Here is a 20722-nt window from a genome sequence, read left to right as displayed (position 1 = left end):
TCTGTAATTTTTATTTCCTCTAATGTTTAGAAATATATTTTACATGTTGCGCGTCCAGTCAATTTCGCGCCAGGGTAAATTGCAGCACGGTGCTGCTGTAATAAACGCGCCCGCCGTGTTGGTAATCGTCTCCGTGACGATAGTGAATCAGTGAGTCATAGCCCCAGCCGGTTTCTGAACACTACAGCTGGCTGCTTGAATTTAAATTAGCAGCGACAAAAAAAAAAAAAATCAGATTTCGCATCTGTTCTGCAGTTTCGCGTTTTTGAGCGCGGCGACGTGTCAGAGCCTCGAAACTGGTCACCGAGTGACTTGGTGCAGAATTACTTGTAAAAAACTGGCTAACCTTATCGGTTGATCATTACATCGCTGCCACAAGACTTGTATACATATCTATAAACATTAAAAATAGCCAGAGGGAACTTTGGTGCTGCAATAGTTTAACTATAGCGGGAAATGATGGTTATAAAGTACATGGATTTGTCTAATCTTCGTGCTTGTTCCTTCACACGTTCTGGCGACGTCATTTATTGCGCTTTAGTTTTTCTGATTTATAAGCACTCATACTTTCATATATTCAGAGCTATGTAATTAGCTACTGCCCACATTCGTAAACATTGCGAAATCGTTGCATTTATAACGCAACATATATTGCTGAAGACGATCAATTTGCAAAGGTGCAAAGCCCGTGCTTGAAGACGAGGACCGAAAGGTCAGCCAAACTCGTGCACTGCCGGTGATTCCAATGCTGCCTGAACCGGTAGACTTGCAGATTCCCTAGACACTGGCGGCAGAGTTCCCACAAGTAATCTTTGTGGTAAGCTACATGCATGCATCCATTGATTGGCACTCGCGAAACTTTCGCATATCAGAAAGCACCAGCTATTGGCGGTAACGTATTGTTACGCGTATACATCCTTTTCCTCTTTTGGAGGTTCCTGTTTTTCAACAGATTATCACTGGTATCGCTCGGCACAATACGCACCTACTGTGTGCGAAATTTCTTGAACGTTGTCAGCGCTTTTATAGCGAAAGAGTCTTGCCTATAATCCGATCGCGCATGGCGCGGTAGCGTTGTACATTGTCGAACGTACAAGAGCACTAATTAATTATTACTTTGACATTTACAGTGACAGATGTAGCAAATCGCGAACGTGTTTGATCCACGAGTTAGATTCGACGAATCAGGACTGTGCTCGTTGCTATGGTTGTGATTTGAGGGTTCCTTGTGTTTCTGGGCATAACTTTGCCCGATAAACAGTTAGATCCTTGACAGATTGGCACTGAGATTCGTCGCCGTCAATACAACATTGCGTACAACATTGAAAAATCAGTTCTGTGGGAATCTTAAGGTGTGCGAAATGGTCTTTTTCATTAGAGTAAATTGCTTCTGCTTTTATCTGCGCGATGTGCCAGCTGAATTTAGCCAGACATTGCAATTCGCCTATGCGTCATAGTAGGGCACGACTAGAAGCACATGAGTGGACACTCTTTGAAGCAAGTAGCTTTATTTCTTGCGTTCTGCCTAATTGCAGAATTTGCCCGGATTAATGAATCATTTCGGCAAGCCCCAAGGTTAGGGAAAAGCTTCCAGTGCTCAAACTTTCTGATATATTCATAGAACGTTGTAGGAAGCCTCTGAACCGGCACTCTTTAACTTCCTGCATATTACGCAATACCTTTTTCTCGGCGCCATAAAGAATCCTGTCAAATAAGGGGGAAAACGCGTGATTATAGGTACGCTTGCGTGGGGACGATTACGCTGCTCTAAAACCGGTTTCGCAGGGGAGAACAGCGGTGTTAGGCTAACGCAATTTAACTCACTCGCTCACTCACTCACTCACTTGATCAATCAATCAATCAATCAACACAATAAACTCGTCGACCTCAACGTAAGCACTCACACCTCAACGTGCGGTTTGTGACGTCACCACACATTACGGCTGTAGTAGTGATGAAGCATTGTTAAGCCACTGAACGTCAAGCACCTATGGTTTGACAGTCAATGTACAATGGAAGACGGTGAAATACCGAACGTAATGTTTTGTCGTGGCGTGACTCAGATTACATCGTTGCGGTCGTGATCGATGCACCATTGTGCCCAACTGCTGCCCCGCTTGGCGTTGTGCTGCGAGTTCTCCCCTCCTTTCTTCCAAGAGTGGCCGAGGGACCTCGTCGATGCAGTAACCTATGCGCTCTCGGCGGGCCCACGATTGCTTAAAGAATTTGCGACGTCGACTTTACGGATGCGTCATTGTTCTTTGAATGCCAGGCATTCCTTGACACACCTCTCCAGCCGGTGAATTTTGTAAGCATCTATTTCATTTTAAAATAATTTCTCAATTTGCAACAATTTTGCTATGCCTCATATGTGCTACGCCGAGTGTGATGCCTCAAAACGCCGACTCACCAAACGCGAAGCTCATAGCTGCGTTTTTGGTATGCCGGAGTGACGTTTCAGCTGTGGCAACCAATTACTAATAAATAATTAGTATAATCATAAAGTTATAGCGTAAACAAGACATTTGTTTTCTCTTTTTTTACATATTAACTCTCCATGGCCAGAAATAAGCGTCAGCAACTTGTTCCAATTTTCCCTTGAAGTGGAACTGTTGAATTTTGGGCATTACAGTGTTAAGCCGCCGAGGTGGCACAGTGATTATGGCGCTATGCTGCTGAGCTCGATGTCGCGGGTTCAATACCGGCCGCGGCGGCCGCATTCCGACGAGGGCGGGTTGCAAAAAAAAAAAAAAAAAAAGAACGCTCACGAACTTAGGTTTAGGCACACACTAAAGAGCTCCGGGCGCTGAAAATTAATCCCGAGTCCCGCACCACGGCTTGCCGCACAATTAGGTCGTGGGTGTGGCACGTAAAACACTAGAATTTAATTACTTCAGCTAAATAACTGGCTTTCCGCCCTTAGTCGCTGGTTTGGAGGTCGCCGCGCGATTCGTGATGGCCGGTGTCGCTCTTGGCGACGGCTGATGAGAAGTGTGGAAAGCGAATCACAGAAGAGTAACGCTAGAGAACGCGGAACGTGACACGAAAGAACTCATTCACTGCAAAGTAATTTACACTCTTAAGTGAACAAGGGTGTAAATTGGTCTATAATGTACACTCTTACACAAATAAAGCGTGTGCGGGTATTTGTTATAGACAGATTTACACCCTTATTCACTTTTAAGGGCGCAAATCATTTTACAGTGTTTACGCAGCGCTGACTAACAACTGTATGCATTTGTTATTGTGATGTTGTGACTTTTATGCTGAGACGAATACAGCATTACCAAAACCAAGAAAGGAAGCTGCTTTTCTTTGTATAGAGGGCACAGGGTGACTGTAAATTTATACAGTTGGTAATCAGCGCTGTGCCTGTGTGTTCTTTCCGATGTTGTCCCGCCTTCTAGCGTTGCTGTTCTGCAACCAGGAACCAATTAGTCCGCCATTGAATTCTTGAGAGGTGGAAAGTGAAATCCATCGTTACGACGTAGTACGACCCCAGGTTAGCACATATCCTTGTTCCGCGTCATCGTCAATATAATGTACCAGCGTGGTTCCCCTCTTGCGCTATTTCTTCTCTTTAAGTTCCAAATTTAGGGTGAAAAGTCTAATTTTTGTGGCTATTTGGCGCGTTGTGCGACAAAAAAACCAAGTTAAATGTGCTGGCGACTCCCAGTAAATGCTTGCTACTTAGTGGCCGCGCCGAGAAACAGCCGATCCAGGCTCAGGTTTGAAGCGAGAGAGGGTGTATTATTACGCAAAAGGATAGAAAGTTGTGCAAGTTGGTGCGGTTACATGATCTTGAATTGTATCGCGAAGTGACACAGACAGAGACTAGAAGCAGACAGGTCGAGCGCCATCTCCCCTGAGATAGCGCCCGTCCTGTCTGCTTCTAGTCTTTGTCTGTGTCACTTCGCGATACAATTCAAGATCGTGCATTATTACGGCATGCGCTGAACGCCTCGTAATTCTCAAACGGTCGCGATGCCGCCGCGCACAAGCCCGAAAATGAAAGGAGACAGATGTCGAAGGACTTTTTCTCTTGTACTATTATGCGTGTCATCGCGGTGGAAAGACAACAATGTATGATTTCATCGTTTCTAGAAGGAATCACACGACCCGCCTCGGAGAGCTACTTGGATAAGAAATTTCAGCTTTGGGAAAAGGTGATTGATAGTATACCGATTTGTTCGAAACAGTTCAATCGTGTCGACTTCTTTATTCCTGCTGAGTAATCCATTGCTTTTTTTTCTTTAATTTAGATATCTTTCTGGCGTTTCAAATCGCGGAGTGTACTTTGTTCAGGCACGTGCCCTTTGATGCACGCTTAAGCGTCATCTGGTTTTTGTTCGTTTATAGTTTTCTGCACCAGCATTAGTGTTACTAATGCTTTAAGCAGAAGGAATATTTTCTATAATGTACCTTTGCTTGCAGTCACGGTGAGTGGAATCATGACTTCCTCGGAAGGTCTGAAGTTGATCGTGACTTATGTTACAGCGCGAAGCGACATATCGCTTTCATAACGTGCTTTAGCTTGACAATAGAAGTAGAAGATGCTGTTTTCTCGTTCAACGCGGTGAGTTGTCAATTTATTTGCTCGCAAGTAATTTAGAAGCAACTGCACACAGCGATCATTCGAACTTTGGAGTGTTTGACCTGCGCGCAACGCCGCTATTTTGCTTTCCGACACTGTGCATGCAGCCAAAATTCCATTACAACTGGTTCAACTCGTTTCCAAGTCATGCATTTACGCTAATAAAACTGACTTTGCCAAATGAAAACCTTCGCCAAATTTTGGAAACCTGTTGGAAGAAACTCAACTTGGTCGGATTGGTTTTTATTAACTTTTCACGTTTCACTAGGCTTGATAATTTCTGCGGGCGACAGGTGTCTGCTGTATTCCTAAACCCGGGCCCTAACCCGAACGCTGAGTACTGCGAGCACGTACAAGCGCCATTCATCGGATGCGGATGACCTTGTAACATGTATCAGCTAACTCTCAAAAAGAAGGTGCACCCCGACTCACAAAGCAAACTCTCATTTGTTTTTATACCAAGAAACACTGACCGGGTAACTTTACAATTTTTTTGCCTCGTTCTATCAGTGCAGAATATCCGTATATAGCTTCTGAAAGCACGATAGACATTACTGCCTATGTATTGTGAGATGCTACATGTGATATACTGTAGCGCGAGTCGTAGTGTGGAGTCGAAGGCCGAAAACAGTCAAGTATCGTACTTGTAGCAGTGGAGCAAGCCCGCGAACAAGTGATTGCATCTTTAGGAGGTCCGCCACGCACAAATTCTTTTTTTTTTCAAACCTCCGGCTCGCTTGCAAGGCTCTTTGTCTTTAAAAGCATGTGATGCGGATCGCTGGGCAGGCCGGACGCTTGCATGCACCGCGCCGCTATTTCCGCAGTTTCTTCGCTGGAAACCTTGACGCCGATCAAAATAAGGTGATTGGCAGCAAGTGCCCTTTCGTATTCCGCGATACGCTTCGATTCGAGGCCACAAACGAGAAGCGTGAGCGCAGGATCAAGCGAAAGAGCCACCGTGAAACTGGATGTCGTAGCCATCTTTGTTTATTTGGTCCGCATTGTTGCGAGCTCAAGTAACGGATTTTGGAGTTGCGAATAGGCTGACGAGAAATTGTATCGTTGTTGCAGGAAATATATAGGGTGCTTAAAGTTCCAGAATAAGTATTTGATTTAATGTCGAAGTGGAAACGAGCGACAATGAAGGTTGCAAGAAGGCAGCAACATTGCGAAGTGCTTGTCGCTCGTCCTGCGTCTGCTTTCTTTCGACCTGTCCTAATCTGTAAAGCGTCATGAGGTATGCCGTATTTTTGGGAATTACAGACAAATGAACACGTACATACGTTGTTTTGACAAAGTTTCGTGAACTGCATGTCTTATTCTTTCCTTATTTTTATTAGCTGTGAGACCTGGAAAATTTCGCCACCTGAAGAGCCGGCTATGCAAGAATCTCAGACGTGAAAAATAACAAGAACGAAAAAAAAAGGAAAGGTGACTTAAAAGGTGTATGAACGCGAGCTAGTTGGTACGAATTCATCGCTGAATCCATCCAGCGCTTGTCCTGTGTTCCTCACTTGTCCGTGTTTGTTTCGCGCTGTTTTCACCGAAAGAAATCATAACGAAATTAGAAAACAAGTCCATAGCAATATAACAAAACGCTAGTGAAACAAGGTTATGGGTCACGAACAAAAACAAAGAAAGATGAGAGGCTGCAAGAGTGCGAAAACAACACAAGCATGCACAGGCCATAGAAACGTGTAGAAAATTGGTAACGTACTGTTAGTTCATTAAAACTTGCTGTTCACAAAGAATTGTATTATTGACCATAAATTCTGATATCCCGGTACCTTAAGAAAGCTGAAAGCATAATCCCAGAGAACGGCGTACTCCGATTCAATCGTTGCTCCTCGCGTTGTCGCTTGTTTTTTTTATCGCGTTCATCCTCTCACGTCGCGAAGATTAGCGGCTGGTGCGGCATGCTTTGCTGCAGTTACCGTAAGCTGCTTACTCAGCATGGGCATCCGTACCTCGGCCCAATGAAGCACTCAAGTACTCGGTGTTACTCAGCGCACCCAGCGTGCCCTGAAAACAGCGCGAAGGAGGAGCGCGGTTGCCGCATGACGCGTTTCTCAGCATTTGCACGTACCAGCGCGCCATGCATTTCGGATGCCACGCGCAGGCTTCGCAGTGGCGACGCTAGGTGGCGCCGAATGCTCTTGGGGAAAGCGCGAAAGAGGAGCTCGGCTCCAGTACACGCCTCATGCATAACTCGTTTCCGCGGTGGCCATACGTTGTGTCGCCGTACGGATTCAAAGCTCGACGCAGTACCGTCGACATTCATCGTAGGAGGGGTTCTGCCGATTCTGTCGTCATGACTAGGACGATGGTTCGAGCGATGAAAGGACGTCAGGTGGAAGATTTACGCCGAAGACAACTGCGGTTCCTTATTCAAATGCACGTGAAAGGCATAAATGCTCTCATCAGACAGCCGCTCGACCAAGTTGAATGAAATTTGTTGCAGTTAACGGGCATTAATTCTGCCGACTTTTGAAAGCGAAATTGTGATGTAGAGGAGGAGAACGAGGAGCAAGCTTCAATATTTTTTTCGCAAAATTGGCCGAAAATGAACAAATATATATGTGAAAAAGAACCGAAGAATAGAGTTTACAATAGAATAGAAGAATAGAATAGAGTTTACAAATACATAACTCGGTACCACAAGAATACGATATACTGCAGTTCTGTAAACTGCATCGCTGAAAGCTAATGAAGTGAACACATGTGATAAATGATTTTATAGTTTGCATTAAATTGTTATATATATATATATATATATATATATATATATATATATATATATATATATATATATCAACGAAGTACGAATTATGTACGAATATTGGCTGCTTTAGATGTCTCGATAAGTGTTGTTTAGAAATATTGTGCTATCATTACTTATTTTCATTATTATTACTTACGGCGCGCACTAAAAATACGGACGAAGAAAAGAAACGAAACACGAGCGCTGTTACTTATTGCTTAGTTACGGAGTTGTAAAGGTGATATTTTTTGTTTGTGGAAACACTGCGATTTTCGAGAACCATTTCTGTACAAATTAATGACTTAAGGTAACAATCGCTTCCTGCAGTAGACAGGCATGAACTGTTTCTTTTAAATCCAAGAAACGTCATCGGATTCAGTGCAGTTGATGGCGAGCAAGGTTATTTTTAAATTCATATTTAAGTGGGAACTCCAGCATACAACGTCAAGCTCTACGCGCAGGTTTAGGTCTACTTTAATGCACTTCAACGCCAGAAAACAATCATCACGAGAGACCATACGATCTAGAGGCACGTAGTTGGCCACTCTCTCCGAGAACAAATTCGCCAACTTTTAAGGATCCCCGACCATGTTTGCCTGCCGGAACGAAGTACCGCGCCACGTAACACAAATAAAAAGGATTTTCAAGTGTGTGTGTGTGTGTGTGTGTGTGTGTGTGTGTGTGTGTGTGTGTGTGTGTGTGTGTGTGTGTGTGTGTGTGTGTGAAAACATCTATTCGAATGAGGTCCGGAGGCTCGACTTCTTAAGTCAAGGCGGGCCGCTCCCACGTTGGCACTGTCAGGCCAAGCCTTTCAGCGACATCATGGGCCCTCTGGACGGCCCTTAGTTGGTCCTGAAATAATGGGCTTTGAATCCTTTTCTCCTACTGTGTCCATTCTTCAACGAGGTTGGGGAGAGTTGCGGGGCACCCCGCCAGCATATGCCTGATTCCAATGATGCCATTACAATCGTTGCAGTCCATCCTAGTCTCCCTCTCTGGATATATTTTATTAATGGTGTACGGTGTGGGATATGTACCTGTTTGCAATAAGCGCAGTGAGACTGCCTGAGCCCTGTTCAGTTTTGAATGTGGCAATGGGAATTGTCTGCGTCCTAAATAGTAGTGTTTGGTAATGTCATTGTATATTATTAAATGATCTCTAGCTAGATTCCCTGGCTTGATGGCAAGTGTACTTAAAGAAACACCTGCTCAAAAAAAGAAAAAAAGTAAGAAAGAAACGACTAAAATTAAATGCTATCACACATTTTTTGTCCTAGATTACTTTTCATTTCATGTATCTAAATATTTGTTTTCTCCGCTGTAAGCGTTATTGGTATGCATAACTTGTTCTCATTATCATGCATTAGCATTCTGTTGTAGTTGCAGTGCATCTGGTATCATGTTGTACGTAATGTTAACTGTATTATCACGCATTTTTTCGTGTTAAGTACAACCCTATACAGATTCATAGTTCATGTTTTGTTTTTCTCATTTATTTTATTTCTCAGTAGAAATGGACTTATTTATTGTTTGCTTGTAAAAATTTATTGCTTGTTCTTGCATATTTTAGTTTAGACTACCTACTAGCCTTTGGCTAAGGGTTTAAACAGTTATGCCTATCTTTATGTATTTAATCAAGAATGTGTAATAAGAAAGGAAAGAGAGACCTCAAGCTGCCTTCGCACGCGTGATCAGCGCTAACTAAATTGTATGAAACCAACTTATACGCCTGCGACGAAACCTTCATCTCCCCTATGGTGCCTGGGGTATCCTCAAATGAAGTTAGCTATTCTTGGAGTTGCAAAGAAGGCCAACAATTCGTCGCTGACGCTGAAGAAACTGACGCTGCTTTAACTGCACCAGACACACCGAGATCACATACATATTTTTACCGAGAGTTCAACTTCGCCTGCCAGCCCAGCTGCAGCCTTTCGTGTTCCAGCGACGCAGATCTCAATTAAATTCAAGGTGTCGCACATAACGACATTTACGGCGGTGGAACTTGTAGCCTTCCGTGCCGCTTTGAGCTACGTCACCGATTAACCGGCGGAGAAATGGGTCATGTCTTGTGATTAAAAAGCAAATGTTTACAGCCCCCAGTCTGCTTTGCGTCTCAGAACATACGAGCAGATGGTGTCTGATATTAAGGAAATACTAGAAACAGAGCTCAACATCATCTTTCTGTGTCTTGTGGCTCGCTGTGGTCTCGTCGACAACGACTTTGCTGACAAGTGTGCCCGATCTGCCCACAAAGACATCCGTACACTTCCAATTCCTTTGGTGAGGGCGGACGCTGCCATGGAAGTCGACCCAGTAATGTTGCATCGCAGCGGGAAAGGTACGATGATATTTGGAGCTTCAATGCAGGGAAAAGTCTCTGGAGACATTGGGTGTGTTTCCAGAAGTCTGAGTCTTGACCTGAGCAAGCGAACGAAGGCCCTTCGCGGAGTTCGTTCTCGACATGGGTGTAAGGACGATCTGGGTTCCTTCATGGGGCTGAACAGGCAACATCATTAGCAATATCATTGCTGATAGAGAGAGAGAGAGAGAGAGAGAGAGAGAGAGAAAGAAAGAAAGGCAAATGAGAGAGAGGGAGGTTAACCATAGATTATCTCTGGTTGGCTACCCTGTACCGGCGGGAGGGGCAAACGGATGCAATAGGTGAGAGAGAGAAAAAGAATAAATAACGTATACACGCAGACAGACATACATACGATACAGAACTGTTTCTGTGGGCACTGTAACGCAGTCTGTGAAGGCGTTCCTAGTGTTACGCAGTGTCACCTTACAATCCTACGTCACACAGTGTACAGTTGCTGATAATGCCTGAGTGACTTGGCAGCTATTCAAAGATGATGTCATGTCCATTAAACATGCCTTGATGGAGAACTTGTCGCATCTAAGATAACGTTTGGCAGCGTGTCTTGCGTGGCATTGCTCACTAGAAATTCTGGAGGGCTGTGTTGTCGCAACTACTGGCTTTTGAGTTTGTGTTTACAAAAGGCAATTAACAGTAGCACGTAGAGTAGTAATTACTGTTGCTGTAGACGTCGTCATATGGGGCATCTTGAACTTGAGTGGGACTAGTAAGCAGTGGCGTAGCAACAGGGGGGGCCGGGGGGCCGTGGGCCCCGGGTGCAAGGGGCCAGTGGGGGAGGGGGGTTGTCATATACGCCTGAAGACACCCTTTCCGCCGGCTACACCCGGGGGGGGGGGGTTGACATAAGACCTATGGGCCCCGGGTGCCAGACGACCTAGCTACGCCACTGCTAGTAAGGCTGGGCTGTAAAGCTGGTGACGGATACTGATCCTTGATTTATCCTCGATCGATCCTCGATAAAGATGCTGTTAAAATCTATGACATCATCGCGAGCTGGTGGCCGAACTGCAGGACGGCGTCCCGCTTTAGCTTTTTGCGCTATTTCTACCAAGCCTCCTTTCACGGCAAGAGTGGCTATATTGCTGCTTAAAGATTCTAAATATTACGGTTTAACTTAATATTCCTTTTTAGTATCCCATTAATAAATTGGAATTCTTGATAGGCCGCACTGGTGCAGACTTGAGCATTAATCCTCGAGGTCAAGCGATATTGGCCCGCCAGGTATTTGGCTTAAACATTTCCGTGGCCAAACTTTCTTAAAAAGGACACCAAACTAAGTTAGTTTGGTTCGGTAATTTTTCAGAAACTGGATTTGTGCTTACTTGGCGAAAACAAAAAAAGGAAAGTAGATTAACGAAGAAAATGAAGGTTGAATTTTCCCTTGAATTTTCAGATCAAAACCGCTGTGCCGGTCCATTAGTATGAGGTCACAGATTGCAAAGTACTTTGGTATGTTTTGTTCGTTTGTCTTCAGAAAATGTTTCTTGAAGCTCACTTGAGTGCGTGTCGTCCCTATTTCTTGAAAGGACCATTAGCACAACCCCCCCCCCCCCTTCCCTGTGCCTTCTCTGTCAGAACTACCGTTTCCTTTTCTTGGCATTGCCGCTTCCGTAGCTTACTTTGTGTGCACGATGGGTGAATGAGGAGAGTGAACAATATTAACGCTGCCAATGAAAGCAGTTGTTGACCTGACGAAGACAAGTTCCCTTGCCGAAACAGGGGTTCCAGCTCGAGACATCATTTGTTCCACTATTCTTGATCACCTTGAGTCGCCAATTTCCTGTCAACATCTGGTTTGTTTAATTTTTTGACCGAGCGTTTGGTTCACTTAGTTAGCAATGTAATAATTTTTTATTATATGGTACTTAGGAGATTTCTCTTTTAATTGGCACCGGCTGCTCTTTCTTCACATAGAGATATGAAAAAAAATTAACACAAACCCATTAAAACTCTGATCGTTGTTTGTCGACAAACTACAAACTTGTTCAGAACACACGCTGTCCAAATCTCGTGGCTCTCAGGGCGTTACGAGCAGCAATGGCAGGAACTTGAAACTCAGGTTTTATCTAAGCATGTTTTCTGGCTTACCCGAGACCCCGCTCACACGGAGACAGACGCTACCGCTGTTCAGGGAGTGTAATTTTCGAATTAAATGTAGCTCAACGTTCTTCTTTGGTGTTTCCTTAACATCATCCATACACGCTCGCCTGCTGGCAGAGTCTCCGTCGTGAAATTCTAAGAGTAAGTGTTTGTGGCGAGATTTCGAGAGGGCAGCTAGCGCAAGAGACGAGCAGCAGCGGCAACAACTGTTCGGAATCTTCTTTCCTGCTGGAACTGAAGAAGCCACCTGCGTTTATTTCTTTTTGAGTGCTATGCACGACGAAGTGATGGGCTTTTTTTTTTGTTAATGAATCAAGCGTTTCGACGCGCACATGAAAATGGCATCGAATAGACGATCTATCGAGAAGAAACCTCTTCGTTGAGATGTGTTTGTTTTTGGGGACGTGGGCAAGGTGCCATCAGTGATTGCTTGTATAATGTTACTTGTCAACACCAGCTTGGAACGTTTTTCGATTGGTCCCGTATGAATTATCGTGCGCAATCTTCTTTGTTTTGACGGCATTTTTGCGGAGTTGATGGGAGCCTTGAGATATGCAATGCTCGCACGTTTGATGTTTCTGCGATCAAAAAAAAAAGCTCAGATGGTCCGAACGTGAAAAGCAAATCGCGTTGACTTGTTTTCTTCATGCGCGTGCGGTTCGCGCCGGCTGACGCGGTTGCGGGGACTTTGGTACTGTGCACTGTTTTGGGCTTCAAATAGGTTTAGCTTGGGAAGTGTAGGACATGGTGCTTGTTAAAAAAATATCAACAAAGCTTGAATGTCTTGCTTAGTTTCGCCGTGTTCATTGGGAATTCGGTTGACAAGGAAGTCGTTTGATGCAGTTAGAAAAATGTGCTGTTGAGCCTAAGCCAAAATGTGATGGCAGTGTGCAGGCGAGGACTACAATGTTTGAAAAACGTTGAGAATTTTCGTCGGAACGGAATAAGCGGGAGTAACTGAGTAGCAGCTTTGTGCTGTCTTCACATAGTTGGTGAAGGCTTTGCTAAGGAAATAAGTCTGAAAGTGCTGAAAGAATGCCTCAGTGAAACATGCGGTTATCGCCTCATGACGGATATTCGCAAGAACTCAGAGACGAAGCTGCACAACCACCTCGGCCAAGCTACAAGATAGGTAACAAGGGGGATCCCCCATCGTTAGCCGCTCAACCTTCTGTGACTTGGCGCGTTCATGGAAGTTCCTGGCGAAAACAACGCAAAAGAAGAACTTCAGTGCGTTCGCTGCGCGCGTCACAGTGTGTTAAGTGTAACGCTGAACGATAGGTTTGAAGGAAAGTTGGAGCACAACTAAAAATCTTCGGGCTTGAAGATCCACTGTGCCTGACATTCAGTGGTGCTAGGGATGAAGCTGTCATGTGGGACTACGCAATAATCAAGAGGACAACACAGTTCTCGTCCCTCTGATCGACATCCCTCTGATTGCATGAGGGAGGCAATGTGCAACCTCTGCGTGTTAGGCCAGGGCCTATCTACGTCGAAGCTGATTTTTTAAATCGCCACATCTATTCAGTATCACTTGAGATACTTGTTTCGTGGAGTGCTAGACTTCTTTACAGATATCACTTCGGTTTTGTAAAAACAGTGCTGGTCAAACTGAAGCCCCGGAACTTGTTTCTGCATCTTGACTACGTGCAAACAGAAATGACCGGCATAATCCATACACTATGGACGCACTTGAATGGTGTCCAGTTGCGTGCCGCAATTTCACGCCAACCAAGCTAAGGGGACAGGCTTACGGTACAGTAAAATGCACCCGGCCAGTGTTCTGTGGTGCTTCGTCGATTCCAGTGAAGGAAAAAGGGAGGGAAACACTTGATTGCATGAGGACTCTAGCCCGAGTCGTCCCCGATGGTGGAGATGGCGCTCAACGGTGGCAGATTGGCGACGGGTGCGATCGTCCCCCTGGTATGGCGGATGTGGCGATGGTCTGGCGCATGTCTTGGTGTGGTGCGGCCCAGCCTAGGTGTAAAGCAGTGACGGTGGGATGTTGTCATGCTTGGTGATGCGGGGCAAGGATATGGCACATGGACATTCCCAGCACGTGTGTACCGCATTAGCATGCTGCCCCCAGACCTGACAGATTGGGGCGCCTGGTCTACTGCGTTTAATAGGATGAATGATTTCATAATTAGGGAGAGTGAGGGTCTGTGATTGTCTGATGAGAGATGCTTCTGCGTGTGGAAAGAGGTATGACGAAGTATGCGAGATTCGCGGGCCTCTTCGAGTCGAGCGTGGCGTTGCTAGCGGTGCTCAGCTTTACAAAGTTTAAGAGAGTAGACTTCTGACCATCGGAGTGGGATGCTCGGTATGTCGACGCAGGCTAGCGAATGGGCTTGTTCGTTGCCTTCTATCCCCCGATGGCCAGGAATTCATTCCAAGAGGACCCGGAGGTCTGGATGAGAAGACGTGTGTATTTAGGTCGGCACGAAGGTGGCCCGGAAGAGAATGTAGTGCGAGATTTCGGAGGTGTCCTGGCTGTCGCATCGTATAGTAATTGTGTCGGTGTCATGAGTGGGTTGGCGGATATATGGCGTCTGAGATTACCCATGTCTCAGCATTCATGGAAGTTGGCACGTTTTTAAGAACTTGAGGAGGAATACGTAGGGCCCACTACTGCTGTAACTGATTGCTCTGGTGTATGGGCAGCATCTACATAGTACGTGGTGTGCAGTGGTATAGCTAGATGGGTGGCGCGGGCCTGTCGGCAGTCCTGGCGAATATCGGCGCTCGTATTCCACGAAATCGGAAGCACATCGATCCGTGGCATCGAATCTCGTGGTAGCGGGGTTGGGGGAAAAGGTGTAAGGTGTGCAATCTCATACCCAAGGCCATCCAGAATGGCGTGGCCCCTGAGTAGGCGTGGTGAGTCGGTGATGTCTCGCTTGGCGATACGCTTGGGGTTTTTCTTCAAGAGTAATGTACAGTGCTGTTGCTTGTACTTCACTCATTTGTGCGTATGGCGGAACCCCCAGTTCTATCCGCAGACATTTGTGGAGCACGGCTTGCAGCTTCGCGAGCTATGTACGTGTAGGGGTCACACGTGGAAAAGAATCCATTATGCGTGAGCAAACAGCTTCTTCTATTAATTTTCACAATACATTTCAGGCCTAACTTGCGCTTGGTTACCTGTGTCATTAATTGCCGAACGAAGTGGATATGCCGTATTAGGTGTTTCATCTACTACGTACAATTGCCCTTCTGTTGGCAGTAGAATCCTTGGACACAGATTGAGGGCCGACGTAGGTCTGGCTGGGTATCTATTGTTAGCTTTTCTTCGGCGCTTCTGTGGTGGGAGTTTAGCACAACAATCTATTCGAACTTCTTTAAGGGGCGTTCCAGTGAGGGAATGCAAGATTCCGAATGTACGAGTGGCTCAAATAGCAGAGCTGGAATAGATGTGTGGAAATTACAAAGAGAGAGCTTGGAACGACTGCGACGGAGGAGTGGAAGAATTAAGTTGCGGATATGGGGCAGGCGTTCAAGATGAAAAGGTGAGATCGTTTGGCCTCGTCGTGGTAGAAGCCTGGCGCCATATTGGCGAGATGGCAGCAACGATTCACATCACTGACATGCGCCCGCTACGCTTTGGTGGGATCAACAAGATTACGATGCAACATGGAACGACTGGAGAACAACTTTATGCTTAAGTTTACGAAACGTTTCGACTAAGTATGGCCTTTATTGAAAAGTAATTGCCCAGCTGTCATTTCTGGGTGTTAGAGTTGGCCATTATGGAGCTGCCATAAACGAAAACTCCGAAAATTCGAAAAATACTCACGAGGCACATCTTATATTTAAATACGTTAAACCAGTTTTCTCGATGGCATATGCGAACCAACACAGGGCTGTTTATCCGATCTAGAAACAACGGAGAACAAAAAAAAATATCAAAAGGCGGTCTTTCAAGCTTTTGCAGGATGGCATTCATTTTGCTTGCTACGCTACGTGGACGTACGGAGAAGAGGGACACAGGACAGGTACTAACAACCTTTATTTTAGTAGTTCTGTCGGTTGTTAGTGAGCTCCGACCTTATGTCCTTCTTGTGCGCCCTTACGTCTGTGTTGCACTTCAAGCGAAGAAAATGAATGTCAATCAACTCGCCCAGGTGTCCAATTAGAAAATTTGTATCAGTGATCGAAGTTACAGTAGAGTCTATAGGATATTTCAGTTTTTGTAAACGGGCCGAGACTATAATTGTCTGCGGACGACTGTGGATTTGATTAGGCGGAGCCTGCCAGTGTTGAACGCGCCAAGCTGCTAACTTACGAACACACTCTGCCGGTTGCAGACGGCAACGCAAAGTTTTCAGGGCCCGCGCCATACGGTTTAGGTTGTTGTCTTGTAGCTTGTTGAAAGATATTCGAAAGAAAGCAGCGCTCCTGTCGCTATCTCTCACGCAGCTACCTTGTCTCATGGTGCACAAAACGTACAAACACCATATTCAGATTTATACTCATGACTCGATCACTGTGGGCGAATCGGCAAAGTCTATGATCCCTGCAAAAGCCATCACCGTAAAACTTAAGGCCACTCACCGGACAACGCCCTTTGCTGCAGAGCTTGCTTTTCTTCGCAGCACACATCGTGTTATTCCTGAGCAACCACCTCTGAAAGGCGTTGTCTTCACTGATTCTAAGATATAATCGAGAGTTCGGCGGAAGCCCGTCTGGTCGGGATGAAACATGACAAAGAAAAGACATACACTAGCCACATAAAACATTACAAGGCAAGACGTTTTGGCTTCCATAAGGAAGCCTTGCTCACCGTGGGCTCTTGTGAAGACGGCTTCCGCGTGAAGCCGAAACGTCTTGCCTTTTAAAGTTTTATTTTGTTTGTGCGTGTCTTTTTGTCATGATTCCAAGGTAGCACTGCAATGTTTGCTATTCGCCCTACAGTGGGAATCACGCCAGCTGGTTCTTGAAATTAGATGCTTATATCATCAACTTTCGAAAAAGGAGATGACGTCACTTTCTAGCGGCTTCCAGGTCACTGTGGCACCATGGACAGCAAATATGGCGGCGGAGCTGTTAGGAGTGCTGACAAAGATATCAAGCTAGAACCTATCCCGTTATGAAGAACAGGTGAAGCAACGAATATCCGCACGCTTGCGCGCGTGATGCCGCGTGGCGCATGTGGAACACGCCAGGCTTCCTGCACAACGTTCTGAATTGCCTGGCTCCATTTGTTACCCATGTTACCAATTTTTTTATCCTCCGTTACCCTTCTGGGCTTTGTCGAACCAAACGAATATCCTTTGCCCGAACGTGGCTGGGTGCATCCTTTACGAACACTTTAATTGACGCATCGGAGTGGCCGAGAGGGCTGCCTGCGGTGAGTGCGGCGGCGAGAAAACCATTAACAAGTTTATTATTATTATTATTATTATTTTGCAGTTGTCCTCGCTACAACACCCGGAGTCGGTCACTCGCGACCACGCTAACATGCCTCGACCGCCGGCTACTTCCCTTTCATTTAGGACAGTTTCGGAATGGCGGCTTACAAGGCCATACATTAGAAGGCAACGAATGCGCTAGTAAAGTTCCTAAATGCGTTCAGGCGAACACATGGAATGACTAACACGCCATTTTGTTTTGTTTGTGCATGTGTTTCTCTATATCTCTCTCTTTTATGCATGTGCTTACCTTCTCCGCTTTTCTTCCCTTCCCTTCCCCCAGTGTGGGTTATCAAAGCGTATGTTTTTCCTTCCAGTTAAGCTCCCTGCTTTTCGAATATCACTTCCCTGTTCACTCTCTCTCTCTCTTTCCTTGTGTACATATTTAGAAGTGATGTCGTGAGCAGGAAGTACAGCTATAGCGAGGTACTGAATCAGCAGAACAACGGACTGGTAGCGTTTTCATGTTCAAAACAACGGTCGTGCGAACAAGGCGGCGAAATCTTGCGCCCCACTCACAAAGCGATCAAAGCGCGCGCTCGGGGTCGCCTTCACGTACATGCTCGCAAGTGTCGTTCCACGCGCGGGCCGAGGATTGCTTCGCAAAACCGCTGGCGTGGAAGGTAAGATAAAGTAAGAGAGAGAGAGAGAGAGAGAAATATAGTTGTACAAACACGGACAAAAAAAAAAGAAAGTACATCATAGTCGCGCGGTCGACACGGAGGGAGAACGCGCAATGTGTGTCAGGTGCACTCGAACAGCGATGACGGCTGGCCGGCAGGCACCGCGACCCAGGGAGCGACGCACCTGGCAATTTGGGGTCGAGGCTACGGGTTTGAGTTCCGTCACCGCAGAGCACGCGCGCGCGTCACTCGAAACGAACTCTCGACGCCGAAGTCCTCGCTGGCCACGTAAACTACTCGAGCGGAGGCGCTCACTCCCGCCGCTTGGCGTCAGGGTCTGTTTCGTCGGCGCAGCTGCTCGAGGAAAAAAAAAAAAAAGAAAGAAGCCTTGCGCGCCGCACTGGTTCGGTCGTCCCAGCTTCCAAGGTTTGTTTGCCTCCTGCTTCTTTCTTTAATGTCTGTCCTGCTCCTTTATTTGCTTAGATCGCCAGTTTAGCTCGCTCAGACTCGAATGCAGTACCAGTAGCGAAAAGAATGATGTCTTTTGTGGCACCTGGTAAGACCTGCGCGCGCTCACGCCGTCTTTCTGGAAGAGAGCCCGTAAGGCGTACGCTGCTGCCACAGCACAAGAGCCTTCGCGCAAGTCCCTGTAGCTTGCGGCTTCGCTGTTGTGAACAGCTGCTCGGGTTGGATCCGCGAGGCGCAGCCGAGTTGCCGGCCCTCGATCGAACCTGCTTTCGCATAAGGCTCTTGCTGGCTTGTAGGTCCCCATGTAATGTTCGTACATAGAATCACGCGTCCATTGACGTCTATTAGCTGGTCAGCTGCAGTTGTTGGCTCTGGCGTCACGGGGTCTGTTGTCAGCCTGGTTCAACGCGTAATGTGTGGCAGAAAAGAAAAGGCTATTACTGAGACTGACGCATTTGTTTCAACCCTATCAATTCTTTTTGCCTGTGGGAAGCATAGCTTTTGCGTTCCAGTAAAGCGTATATCTTGCTCACCGAGGCTGAGACAGTAGACAACCGGACCACAGACTTACGATGTTAGAGAAAATGGAATGCTTATTCCTCATTACTTTAGAGTCTTGGTTCTACGGACTATGTTACTCTTGAAAAAAGCGCACTCTGTCTCATGATTTCTGAAAAAAGAAAGAATGCTCAGCATAATGCTTGTTCGCAGTTATGTAGCGTTATGTATTCATGACGCCGACGTGGACCTGAATAGCGAAGGGCAGCTTCTCCTGTAGTCATTGTAGAGATACTTATACAGGCGCGATAATGTACATTTCCTCACGTCAGACGCCACGCAGTAGTCTAAATACCTTTCGCACAGCGATTGCGATTCACTTAACCATGACCTTAGCTTCAATTGTGGGGCCTTTGCATCTCGGAGCAACTCGCAATGGCAAAATCTACTTCGAACCAAGAAATGTTCTAAAATAGTACACGCGAAAAACAGTGCCAGCCATGCCTTTCGATGACAATTCGTGGCTTTGCCTCCAGGTATGTCTTCTGCAACTAACGCCTTAAATTTTCACTGTCAAGTGAGAAACCAAGAGCCGGAGATAACTTTATGCGGCCACGAACTACCATCGAAGCTGTTGCATCATTCTTAGAATCACCAGAGCTATTCGATTTCTTATTTTAGCGCCCTCTGTGTCACTTACCATTGTTCATCTCATGTAGCCCGCCCATGTGCGTAATTTCGAACTTATATGAATTATGCCTGTGTACTCAACTGCAAGTGTACGCGTGACTGAGCCAGCAGTGAGTCCCGATTTGTGATTGCATCAAAAGGTTCAAGCTCATGCTTGTACGTAGTGTCTGGATTCTTTAGTAAAGCTTCTCGTGACATGAAACCAGATTTATCACTGTTACATCCGGCGTTGCCAGAAGTACAGGTTTAATTTGCCACGAAGTGTATTTTTGCCTCAAAATGTTCTCCAGATGTAGGCCAATGTCAGCAGATGTGCGGCCATTGTAACATGGAACTGCTTGATTCCTCCTGAGGAATTCTGCACGCTGCAGGAATATTTCAAATTGTAAAGGTCAAAATGAGCTGTCCCTTAGAGATGACGTACAAGCTGTGTGGCCTTGACGTCACTTATCACATTAACAAGAGTTACCCGTCACTTTTTATTTAGTGTTGGAATGTCCACTGCGTTTTGGCATCTATAATCTCATTTTCCTGTTTTGAGATAAATACTAGATAAATGATACGGAAAAGAAACACAAACGACGTTTAGTTGCTCGTTTGATTTATAGTGTGTGTCGTCCCAGTGCAACCCATTGGCCACGAATAGTGGGCGCTGCGTATTAGTTTGAAACACCTGCTTCTTTTTTTAATGTGCACCATACTCTCGCTACACGAAGGTTTTGCATGCCGTAGAATCCGGAAAGCGAATCCGCAATCATGCCTACAAAACCCATAGTCACTGAGCCAACGCGCATAGTCAAACGACATTTGTGTTGTAGCACTGTACTTACTATGCCAACAGGTTGCTCGAAGAAATGTTACCATACGCTCTCTGAAAAAAAAAACGATGTTTGTACTTGTAGTTCAGTGGAATAAGCGACTGTACGGGAGGCTTGGAGAGAAAGGGCGACTTGTTCAATTATGATGAGGGAACATAACACAGTATGAGAAATATACCCTGGTGTGACAAACTAAGCTCACGAAAGGAAATGCAATAATGAGACTCAGGACATGGAAGGCCAAACTGTTTTGGTAGAAGCCCAAGAGAGGAAGCCGCTTCGACACCGCAAAAAGTCGTCATCGGGCATGCAAAGTCGTAGTTTTATCTGTGTTTGCCGAGTTTACCTTGAGAGCACATTGTCCTTCGGCAACAACACC

At 45.9% G+C, this 20722-nt stretch overlaps 1 protein-coding gene across 2 annotated transcripts in view; it reads left to right on the top strand.

Annotated features, from left to right (window-relative positions):
- The first annotated feature begins 2181 nt into the window (after positions 1 to 2181).
- The window catches only part of LOC142560066 (uncharacterized), a 116045-nt gene continuing 97504 nt past the window's right edge, over positions 2182 to 20722 (top strand). The window contains exon 1 of one of the 2 annotated variants that reach the window (XM_075671848.1): positions 2182 to 2308. The gene's annotated coding sequence lies outside the window, so the exon portion shown is untranslated. Of the gene's footprint in view, positions 2309 to 18146; positions 18296 to 20722 lie in introns of those variants that run through there. The other variant, XM_075671845.1, reaches the window with a different exon arrangement.

This window comes from Dermacentor variabilis, chromosome 10 (genome assembly GCF_050947875.1).
Source record: "Dermacentor variabilis isolate Ectoservices chromosome 10, ASM5094787v1, whole genome shotgun sequence".
NCBI classification, from domain to species: Eukaryota; Metazoa; Arthropoda; class Arachnida; order Ixodida; family Ixodidae; genus Dermacentor; species Dermacentor variabilis.
The sequence above is the reverse complement of the archived record's forward strand: the minus strand, read 5'-3'. Positions and strand labels throughout refer to the sequence as shown.